The sequence below is a fragment of the Bos indicus x Bos taurus genome, chromosome 8 (genome assembly GCF_003369695.1).
Source record: "Bos indicus x Bos taurus breed Angus x Brahman F1 hybrid chromosome 8, Bos_hybrid_MaternalHap_v2.0, whole genome shotgun sequence".
Lineage (NCBI taxonomy): Eukaryota > Metazoa > Chordata > Mammalia > Artiodactyla > Bovidae > Bos > Bos indicus x Bos taurus.
Window position 1 is genome coordinate 61,947,537 of NC_040083.1, and position 11,369 is coordinate 61,958,905.

The window sequence follows — 11,369 nt, forward strand, 5'->3', positions numbered from 1 at the left end:
TCCCAGTGGAGCTTGGCATCAAGGTGCCAGGTCAGTCAACAGTACTAAGAACAAAGGTTCTGAGCAAGTACCTGCTCTGACCACTTTGAACAAATGGAGAAACCGAGGCTAGGTGGAGGCGGACCAAAGTCACCCAGTAATTAGAGGCAGAGCTGGAAACCCAGGGGCCCGGGGTTCTGGGCCAGAGGTCTCCCTCAGGAGTGGCCATACCTGAGGATGCAGCAAACAGATAGGATGCCTGGACGTGGTGCTGGCCAGGGTCCAGCCCACCATCTTCTATCCATTCCTGGCCCTCAGCCACAGATATGTTTGTGAGCAGAGCCCACAGAGACTGCCTGGGGACACTACTTGTTGGTCTTAAGCTAGTTTGTGATTCAATTTTTCAAGATATTTATTATGTAATTATATGTATATATATATGTCTGTACACACAGAAAGAAACCAGTATTTGCGATGTATATGTTCATGGCAAAGCATAATAGTAAGATTAGCACCTGCGACCCACTACTGCATTTGAAATCAGAATCTTCCTGGCCTTCTTGCGTGTGTCTGGATGCATCTTCCCTGTCTTACCTCCTTGCTACCCCCAGGCGAGACCATGACCCAGATTTTGGTGTTTGTCATTTCCTTCCTATATTGTAGTAGTTTTAGCACACATGTATACATTCCAAAGCCATATGTTATTTACTTTTGCCAGCATTTGAACTTCATAAAAGTAGCATTATAATCTATATTGTTGTTTAGTTGCTAAGTCGTGTCTGACTCTTTTGCGACCCCATGGACTGTAGCCTGCCAGGCTCCTCTGTCCATGGAATTTCCCAGGCAAGAATACTGGAATGGGTTGCCATTTCCTTCTCCAGGGGATCTTCTCGACCCAGGGGTTGAACCTACCTCTTCTGCATTGGCAAGTAGATTCTTTACCACTAAGCCACCAGGGAACCTCTATATTACCTTCTATGAATTCTTTTCTTTTTTTTTTTGAATTCTTTTCTAAACTCAATGTTTTTTCTAAAATCCATCTATATTGATGCACGTAGCTATAGTTAACTCATTTTCCCCACTGTATAATATTCTGTCTTATGGAATGCTGCATATTATTGATCTGTTCTTTTACTGTTGGGTATTTAGTTTGATTCTAGTAGTTTGCTATCATAAATAATGCTGCTATGACCTTTCTTGGACATGTCTCCCAGGGCACATGGAAGAGTTCCTAAAAGACATACCTTGGAGTGGGACTTCTGGATATATATAGTATGTGAACAGTTAACCCTATTAGCTAAAGCGAAATCAGCAAATGCTATCTGCCTGGTGTGCTTCCCTTTCTCTTTTACCTTGTGGTCTCCCTCTAGTGCCCCCTATTGGCAGAAGCTAAGAAGGTTCGAAATACCCAAGCCCAGCAAAAACAAGAGTCCCAGGTCCGGCATTACAATGCAGGATTTGGAGGAGTGGGGTTGGAGATGAAAGGCATAGCAACTAATTTAGAGATGTGTGATCACTGTGTTTACCGGATAAAAAACAACAAGGCCAATGTGGCCCAAAGGTCGTCCGTTTAAAACCTCTTCAATGTAACCTGATCTTTGCTCATTTTTTCTGCCCTTGCCAAAAGGAATGGCTAATCTTTTCCCAAACATGATACCCTTCCACCTCCAAGCTTTTATTTCTATTTCTTTCCATCTCAGTTTCCCTCTTTGCCTGGATATCTTGCTCCTTGTTCTTCTTGGTGCTGAAAGCCCATAGCAAATGCTGTGTCCTTCGTGGCTTTTTCTCTGATCTCTCCAGTGGAGGTAATAAAAATATCCTTCCCTTGGGTTCCATGGCCTGGTGTCAGCCCTCTGTCTGGGCAACAAGCACCGTTTCACTCAGCATCACAGTTGTTTGGTTTGTGAGTCATCTCCTCACTCAGAATTTTTCTTAACATTAAAAAAAGCAAGGCAGCATTATGATAATAGAGAAAATAATCACTTAATATTCTACTGCTGGCACAGTTTTTACCACTTCTGTGTATTCCTTTCTTGTTTTTCTGTCTGTGTGTTTTGAATAGGTAGCACACCTGTAACATCATAGCTGACTTCTTTTTTATCCTTATTAGGTCAAAAAGCTTTTCTCTCCTTTGTTTCTATAATCTTCATCACAGTTTCTAATAGCTGTGCATCATTCCAATCTGTGTTAATAACCTTTTGGCTCTAAGTGACAGAAACTCAGTCTAAATGGGCTTCAGCAGAAAGGGGATCTTCATGCAGAATATACTGGGATCTCACGGTAACCAAGGGTAGGCTTCTGGCTGGACCCTGGGGACTCCCAGAAGAGGGTTGCAAATACCAGGAGGTGTTGTCCTACGTCTGTGTCAACTTCATTCTTTCTTCCTTCCCCAGCTGATCTGCTCTCTCTGATTTTCCTCCACATGGAAGGAAACATCCACACACCAGGCCCAAGCTTTACCTGTGATAGTCCAGCCAGCTTTTGAGACTGGTCCTTCTTTCTCAGGGGCAGACTCCGCTTGTATAGCTGCTGCTGCTGCTAAGTCACTTCAGTCGTGTCCGATTCTGTGCGACCCCATAGACAGCAGCCCACCAGGATCCCCCGTCCCTGGGATTCTCCAGGCAAGAATACTGGAGTGGGTTGCCATTTCTGTCTCCAATGCATGAAAGTGAAAGTGAAGTCGTTCAGCCGTGTCCAACTCTCAGCGATCCCATGGACTGCAGCCTACTAGGCTGTCCCTACTAGGGACACATTTTACCAAGGTCAGTCATACTTGAACAACCAGGTGGCTGGTGTAGAAAAGGGATCCTGGTAAGAGAATCCCATGGTGAGATTTTTATATTTCCTCCGGATAACTGCTACAGTAGTCATTGCATGTATTAGCATATACATTTTTTCCTTATTTTGAATTATTTTCTTTGGTCTAATTCTTAGAAGTGAGATGACCGGATCATAAAGTTCATACATTTTTATATATGATATTATTACCAATGGGATTTCAAAGAGTTATTCAATTTCACTCCCATTGTGTGAGAGAGCCATTTCTTTGTACCATTGAGAACATTGGGCATTATGACTGGAAATGGATTTTTTACTATTTTAATAATCATAAAAAGATATCTCTGTAATTTTTATTAGCATTTTTCTGGCTACTAGTGAGACTGAAGATTTCCCCATATATTTGTTTTATTAGAGCATATTCCCTTTTGTAAATTATCTTTTCCTAGTTTTTCCCATTTATCTAGTGGCATGTTAATTCTGTTCAGATTTAATTGCTTCTTTTTTGTGTGTGTGCATTTCACTTCTTCTACCTTTTTCTACCTTTATGCATGGTCTAGCTTATATTATAGTTACTTGTCTGATCTTTCTTATTGGACTATGAGCTCCTGGTGGACAGAGCCAACCCTGAGCACTAGCCTAGCATGGAATCCTAGTAAAGCCCTCAGTGATGGCTAATTGGATAAAATAAGCCTGTAGTTATGGTCTCCATTATGCAGAAGTAATTGTTCAGCCTGAGTGGTGAGCATATAGGTTACAAGGATGTAAGAAACATACGTTTCATTCATTTAGACTGAAGATCTGCTACATGCTATGATCTAGGATGCCTTGGAGCCACAAGACAGTGGAGAAGAGAATTAAACATCAATTAGACAGCTGTGAGAAATCCTACTTATCCTACAGAATTCCAGAGAGTTCTATGAGCTCTAATAGGGAAGGAGCATAGATCCAACATTAAAGCAAAATCAGCAAACTTTCTGTAAAGAGCTAGATAGTTTTAAAATTAATTTTATTGATTTGGCTTTGCCTGGTCTTAGTTGTGACATGTGGGATCTTTTATTAATAGATGTGACATGCAAACCCTTAGTGGCAGCACCTGGGATCTGTTTCCCTTACCAGGGAATGAATCCAGGCCCCCTGCATTGGAAGCGTGGAGTTTTAGCCACTGGACCACCAGAGAAGTCCCTAGATAGTTTATTTAAGGTCTTTCAGGCCATATACGGGCTTCCCAGGTGGCACAGTGATAAAGAATCTGCCTGCCAATGCAGGAGCCACAGGAGATGTGGGTTGGATCCCAGGGTCAGGAAGATCCCCTGGAGCAGGAAATGACAAACCACTGCAGTATTCTTGCCTGGGAAATCCCATGAACAAAGGAGTCTGGCAGGCTACAGTCCACTGGGTCACAGAGAGTCGGACAGGACTGAGTACACGTGCACCGACAACGCCATATACGGTTTCTGTCACGTAGCCTTCCTTGTGGTTTTCTTTCTTTCTTTCATAGCTCTTTAAAAATGTCAAAACAATTCTTAATTCAAGGCCATGCAGACACAGCTATAGGTTTGATTTGGTCTGCATGCAACTGCCAACCAGGTCCAGACTCCAGAGTTAAAGAGCACAATAGCTGGAAGAACCAACTTCCTCATTACTATATAGATGGGGAAACTGAGTCACAGAGGGCCCAGTGCCTGCCTGTGGTAAGATGGGCAGCTAAGGGCTTTGCTTGGACTTTGGCAAGGTCCTCTCTGCCTGTCTTCTGGGATAACCTGCTCCCTTCCCTACTTTTGTGCTGTGGCTGGTACTGTCCCCAGAGGTTAGAGGGCAGTCTGTTAACAGAGTAAGTACCCCTCCCTGAGGGATATCTCTTGTCCCTCCCGCCATGGGATTCTTTGACCCTATGTTTTCCCATTGAATTGGGGTTGAGGGTGACAGAAAAGATGAAATGGCAGCATGATTAATTAATGCATGTGTATCCTGAGGCTGAGAATTTTGTTGAGTATAGAAGTATGTCCCTTATTACAATTGATTTTTACAGGGAAGGTGACATTCTTTTCTCAACTGAATCATGTATGGGGCAGCAAATGCTAAATATAATTGCTTCTTCTCTCCTGAGATAACTCTCCTGATCAAGTACACATAGCGACAGATGGGACCTGAAGCTGCTGGCTCAGTCTCCAGAGGTTTCGGCAGGCTGAGGGCCTCACTGGCCTCAGTGTTGGAGGGGCTGTGGGGCTGTGGGGCTGTGGGGCCTTCCCTGCCCTCCCCTCACTATGCAAAGGGAGACAGACCAGAGGGGCATCCTCCTGGAATTGCCCCTGGTGTTGTGTTACTCTAGGGCCACAGGCCTGGGCATCTGAGGTATGCACTGCCTGAAAGGGCAGGCCTCGTGGGAACCAGCACCTGTTCAGCCACACATCTCTCCCGGGCTCCCATCTCTGCTATCAGTGGGCTGTTTCCTGCAAGTAACAGCTACCACCCTCCCCAACCCTGTGCTCTTACCATTCTACATAGGAACATCTTGATACTCCAGTTTGGGATGGGTAGAACTTGAAAGCATCGAGGAATGATTTGATTTGATAATCAGATCATGAGTTAGGGGGCTAAGGTTCATACTGCTTCTGCCAGCAGCATGACCTTGGGTGAATCTCAGCCTCTCTCTGGGTTTCAGTTTCCCCTTTGGTGCTAAGAGAGCACTGACTTTGTTTTTCTTTTTTGCACTATTCCTGGCAGCCTTGCGATGAGGCTGACTGAGGATCAAGTTCAGCCCTGAGGACCACCAGAGTGCTCCTGGGACAAGGCTGCCCTTCCGCCATGTTGCCCTTCTCCTGCCTCCATGGTGTCTTTGGGCTTTTCTTCTGACTCCTCTCCTCCTACACTTCTGCCCCGCTCATGATCCAGCAGGGCTCTCTCCCCTCCTGGCCTTTGCCCTCTTCCTAAAATGCCCTTCCTCCCCACTTCATAGGATAGCTCCTGCCAGCCTTGCTGGGGTATGCCCTCCTCTGGAAAGGAGCCTCCACCGAGTTCTTGCTCCTCCTCCCATGCTGGGTTGCGGTGATGGGTGTTGAGGGGAGGTTACCACCTCCCCAGGTTACCAGTCCCCAGCTCTGATTCCTCTTGGTACCCTCGTCATGGATCTGGACACCAGGCAGGGAGAAAGGGTAGACCTGATGGGGGCAGAGCAGGCACAGGGAGCAAAAATAGACAGTTTATGGAATGACTGAACTATGTTTTATTTTCTAGAGAAAGGAGGTGCTGGAGCTCTGTCTGCCTCCTTGCCTGCCTCTCTGCCTGCTCCTTCTCCTGGGTCCAGCACCCTAAGCTCCAGGGATCTAGGAATAGTGACTCATCTGAGGAGCCTGCATGCGGACATGAGAGCAATGGGAGGAGGCATCTCACAGGCTGGACAGCAGTACATCTGGCCCCTCCTGACAGTGGTCAGCAGGTCACTGGGCACTCCTGACCACTCATAGCTGTTATCTTGTGCTGTTTCCCCTAACTTTTCCAGGAGGACCCAGCAGTAGGATCAGGACTCCAGTGGGAGAGAAAGGATTCTTTTGGGGGCCATGAGATAGAACGAGCCCTGGCCCTAGAGTTAGGGTTCAAGTTCAGCTCTGCCTTTGCTGGGTGACTTGGGCAAATCCTACCCTTCTCTGGGCCTCAGTCTCTCTTCTACACATTGAGGAGGTCAGAAGGGATGATATCTAAGACACCTCTCAACTGAAAAATGATGCAACTCACATCCTGCAAAGGAGGGTAGAGGTGGAAGGTACTCAGTGGCAAGATGACAAGTACTCTGGTGATTCACTTATCCTGAGGCTGTTCTGGGAACGAGTTGCCACAGATGAGCAGGAAGAGGCAGCATAATTCCAGCAATCTGAATGGAAAGATGTGGAGATAGCCACATACTGGCCATGATAGCAACACGTGGCATTGTCATGCCTGGGAATGAACTTCTGACCGCTGCTGACATGGCACATCCATAACTGTCACTCAGGAGACGGGTCAGATGTAGTATTCAGGGCCTGGGTGTACATGTGAGTGCTTGTGAATATGTATGTGTTGGTGAGTGAGTTGGTGTGCCTGTGATAGTGGCCCTCTGTGTGGACATAGGCCATTGCTTGTGCATGAGAACTTGTGTGCATGAATGAATGTGAACTGAGTGTGTATGTGTATATTGAGGACAAAGCCTTTCAATTAGCTTGGCTCTATCCAGGCACATCAAGATCTACTGTTTCTTTATTTTCACATACCTGTGTGCATGCACATATACACATACCACACCACACCACACACACACACACACACACACACACACACACACAGCTTGAAGGAGTCAGCTTCAAGCTGGTACAGACAAATCCCCAAATGCCTGTCTCAGAGTGGTAAGTCACTTTTGACATGAACCCATTTGCAGTCTAGGTTTTGAAATGCACAGGGAATAGATTCTCCTGAGATGGCCAATTTAATCAAATGATTGATGTGGAACAAACCACATGTTAACAGATTATTTCCCAGCTTGACCACTTATTCAAGACAGTAGCCAATAAACAGAGCTGATGTTAGAATTCTCTAGCTCATCTTTATCTTCTTTTCCTGCATTTTTTGGTTCTATTCTCTTCTTCCCTCCTTAAATATCTATCAAACTCCACATCATAAAGGGAATTGAATGGGATGGTTAAAAGTTTCTACTTAATTCTGTGGTTCACAAGAAACCCTTGGAGTTTTCTGGATGAGTGAGAAAAGGGTTCAGGGCTTTGGGCACTTGCTGTTTAGTGGTTTGGATCTTGGCCTTGAGGAGATGGTGACTGGCCTCCTTGAGACCTTTTTTAAGGTGATGGCCATGGTGATGGTGAGAACTGCTGAGACTTACATGGCTCCTGTGAGCTGGGCATCGTTTCAGTTGTTTCGAATCCATGAACTCCTTTACCCTCCGCAGCCCTCAGTGATAACTGCTGTTATTATCCACCCTTCCTGGATGTGAAAACTGAGGTCCAGAGCAGTTAGAAGACTTGCCCTTGGCCACACAGCTACCAAATCAAGCCAAGATTTGCATCAGGAAGTTGAGCTTCATAATGCACACCCTTTGCCATATACTCTCCTGTGTCTTAGGGTACAGGGGGGACAGAGGGAAGAATTTGGGGGGCATGAATAGGCCTTATGACTGCTGGGGTATGTGGGTAAGGGAGAGGGCAATTCTGACACACTCCCAGCTTTCTGGTTTGGGCCACAGAGGACGATGGAATGATTTGATTCAGTCTCTAAGGTTTCAGGGCCTGCCTTGGCCTTGGCCTAGAGCCGTGGACCTCAACTCCATTAAAGGTAGAGTGTCTGGACATCATTGTATCCTTTGTAGTTCCCTGGAAAAACTCAACACATGTATCATGCAAATGAGAACCAGAAACAGTTTACCTGTAGGAAACATGGCTCTGTTCTATGTGTGCAGAAACTGTAGTAAAAACCATACGCTCATGGAAAAGTTGTTGAATTTGCAATTTTATTCTGTTTCCCATTAATATTCATTACTCTGTTTGCCATTTGTTCACTTGTTTTTGTTGAAAAAAATCTTTGCTCAAAAGTAGACAGGCAGTTGCAAGTGCTAGTTTTAAGAAAAATGTATCAAATGAAAACTTTTAATTCAGAAAATTCTCCCCATGAACTTAATGTTATTATCATTATTTAGAAACCATTGAGGAGATGACCCTTTCCAACGCCCAAAGCATTGAAGTTAGAAAACTGTGTCTAACTGTCTTATTTTCTGTAGAGAATGAACCCTTGGAAACAATCTCCTTAATTCCCTGGTCCAGCTCACTGTAGGTGCGAAGAAAGTTACATTAACAGTAACAATTTAAATTCTGCTGGTTCTTCAGTCTATCTCTTAAATTCTCTCCAGGTTGTTCCCTGAGTGTTTAACATGTGTTCCTACAACGGGATATAAATAAAGATGGTATATAAACTTTAAAGAAGTGCCTTTAAAAGTAGGGAGATTGTTCTCCTTTACTACTTTTTGCTGGCTGGAAGGTAGGTGTAATGGCTGGAGGTCCAACAGTCACATAGGATCATGAGTCAACTTTGGGAATACAGTGTAGAGTAACAAGTTGGAAGCAACATGGGTTCTTGATCTTGTGGCATGCCATACTAGCTCAGTATTTCTTATTGCTGGACTTCTCAAAAGCAAGAGAAGAATAAATGTTTATCTTGTATAAGACACTAATTTTAGGGTTTTTCTTTTCTGCAAAGCTGAACTTTAACTCAAGCAATACTGATGCCAAAATGGAACTTATTATTCTCAGTCCTCCTGACCAGAGCCTCTCTGAGTCCATGTTGGAGGGAGGCAGTGTGTCTCTTCCCAGATCTGCTGCTTACTGTCTTACCTGGGCTCCACAGCAAAAGGTCTTCAGCTCCCCAGAGTAGCCCTTCTCCATACCTTCTTTTTCTCTCCTTGCAATGTGTTATTCTAGGCTTCTCATACTTCGGTGTACGTGGATCACCTGGGGATCTGTTAAAATGCAGATTCTGATTCAGTAGGTCTAGAGGTGGGGCCAGACAGTCTGCATTTCTAACACGTTTTCAGTTGGCATTACAGCTATTGGTTCAGACCAGGATTTGAGAACTAGAGCTGTTAGAATGCTCGGCTGTGAGCTGCTTGCAGGCGTGGAATCTCACCTATTTCCACAAGCTTGGTGCAAAGTAGACGCTCAGTGTGTGTAGAATGACTGACAATAATAGGCCATTAGTATGCAAGATGCCAAGAAATCCTGTGGAAAGGAAACTGACTCTCTGTTTACTGTGCATATCTCAAATTTATTTTCACTGCAACCCTATTTTCAAAAATACCTATTGACGTGCCATGGAAATAGTGCTCTGAGAAACCCACTTTGACTGATCCTGTAGCTAGAGTGAGGCAATTTCCATATGGGACCCTTGTATCCAGGATTCTATTTGGGTGTCTGCTCCAGCAATTAGGAGAAACTGTTTCAGCTCAGACTCCCTGTATCCCTGAGGGCCTGCAAACTCCTAGAGGGGACATATTTGAATCCATTAAAGCATAGGTGCCTGGTGCTATTGCCACAGTGTTCATTTTTTCTCTTCCCCTGGCAGTGCCCAAAAGGCCTGTAATCCCCTCGGGGATATGGAGAGCTTGAGTTGTTTGCCAATTAGCATGTTCCTGTGGATTTGTACAAATGTCTTTGTTCCCAGGCTGAGGCAGGGAGGAAGTGCTGGGGAGAAAACTGAAGGAGTTTGAAGGTGGGGAAACTGGCTGAGTTTTCCTCCAGGGATGATGTTGACTAGGTGACGCCCTAGAGCTTTTTCCTGTAAAAGAACTGTCCTGGGCTCTGGCAGGTCTGTGTTGCCAGCTTCAAGGGACAGAAGGAAGCTAGGAGGTGGGGCTTTGTCATCCCTCTGTGGGAGCTTTCTCAGAGATGCAGGCCTGGCTGCCCAGGAGCCCCAGGAATAGTCCTGCAGCCCCCAAGGAGAGATTCACAGGAGCGAGTTGTGGGGTCTACAGAGCTGCACCCCCTGAACTCGGGCACCCAGCGTTTCACCCTCATTTTGGATCTTAACATCAACTCTGGATCAATAAGGAAAAGCCTATTCACTGTTCTGTTACCTATGTCAAAAGATATGTCCCCTATGAAATAAAATCATAGGAATAGAGAGACAGACATTCTTTAAAAACCGCAGAATGAGAATTTTTTTTAAAAAAATTAAATGAAAAAGGAATTAATGAGAAAAGGAAACTCTGTGATAGAAACTAAAAATGTAATCACAGAATTAAAACTCACTATTAATCCCTTGGTGAGATTAAAGAACAGAGCTGGTGCCGTGAAATATTAAATCAGTGCTGTAGAGGTCAAGGTTGAAAACTCTCATCAAAAATTCAGAGGTAAAGATAAAGAAATTAAAATGACTAGAGGAAAGTTTATAGGTATGGAGACCAGAGAATAAAGCAGTGCCAAGCAGACATTCCATGCTTGTGTGGGTGAGATTGGAGAGAAGCAATCATCCAGCAGACAAGAGAACGCCACACAAATCCTGGGTGTGCAGCTCAGAAGAGATCCACATATGCCAGGCAAACATCACTGAGATGGAACAATACCTAGACATCTCACAAAATGTTTGAAGGAGAAGGATTTTAAAAATCCTACAAGTATATGCATAGAGGAAGAAAAATCAGACAGGCTTCAGATTATTGTTGTCGTCAATTTCAATGGAGTACCTCTATACAGTTTTTAGAATAATAAAGAAAAAGATTGCAATACAATTGTTTGATACCCCACCATGGTTATTTAATGTTTGAAGTCTCAACAAAGATACTCTCAAACAGAGAACCTGAAAAAGTATTTAAAATTGTCAAGAGATGAAGCAGATTTAAGAACTGAGAGTGTTGAAGCCACTCCCTTGTACAAGCCACTCTCTTGTACTCCCTGTACAAAAGGACAGCGAACAAGTGCCTGTTTAACAAAGAAAAAATACAAGTTGTGAAAGTGGCACAAAGCAATGAAAGTTAAAAATATTCTCAAAAAGAGGCGAAGAGGACTCGGGAAGTAGATTTACTCTTGTCTGATATTTAGGAAAAATGTGGATTAAAGAATAGTTTTTAAAAAATTAAAAAG

At 44.3% G+C, this 11,369-nt stretch overlaps 1 pseudogene; it reads right to left on the minus strand.

Moving 5' to 3' along the window:
• LOC113897455 overlaps positions 1 to 9,176 on the minus strand; it is a 52,439-nt pseudogene extending 43,263 nt beyond the window's left edge.
• Between the last annotated feature and the right edge of the window lie 2,193 nt (positions 9,177 to 11,369).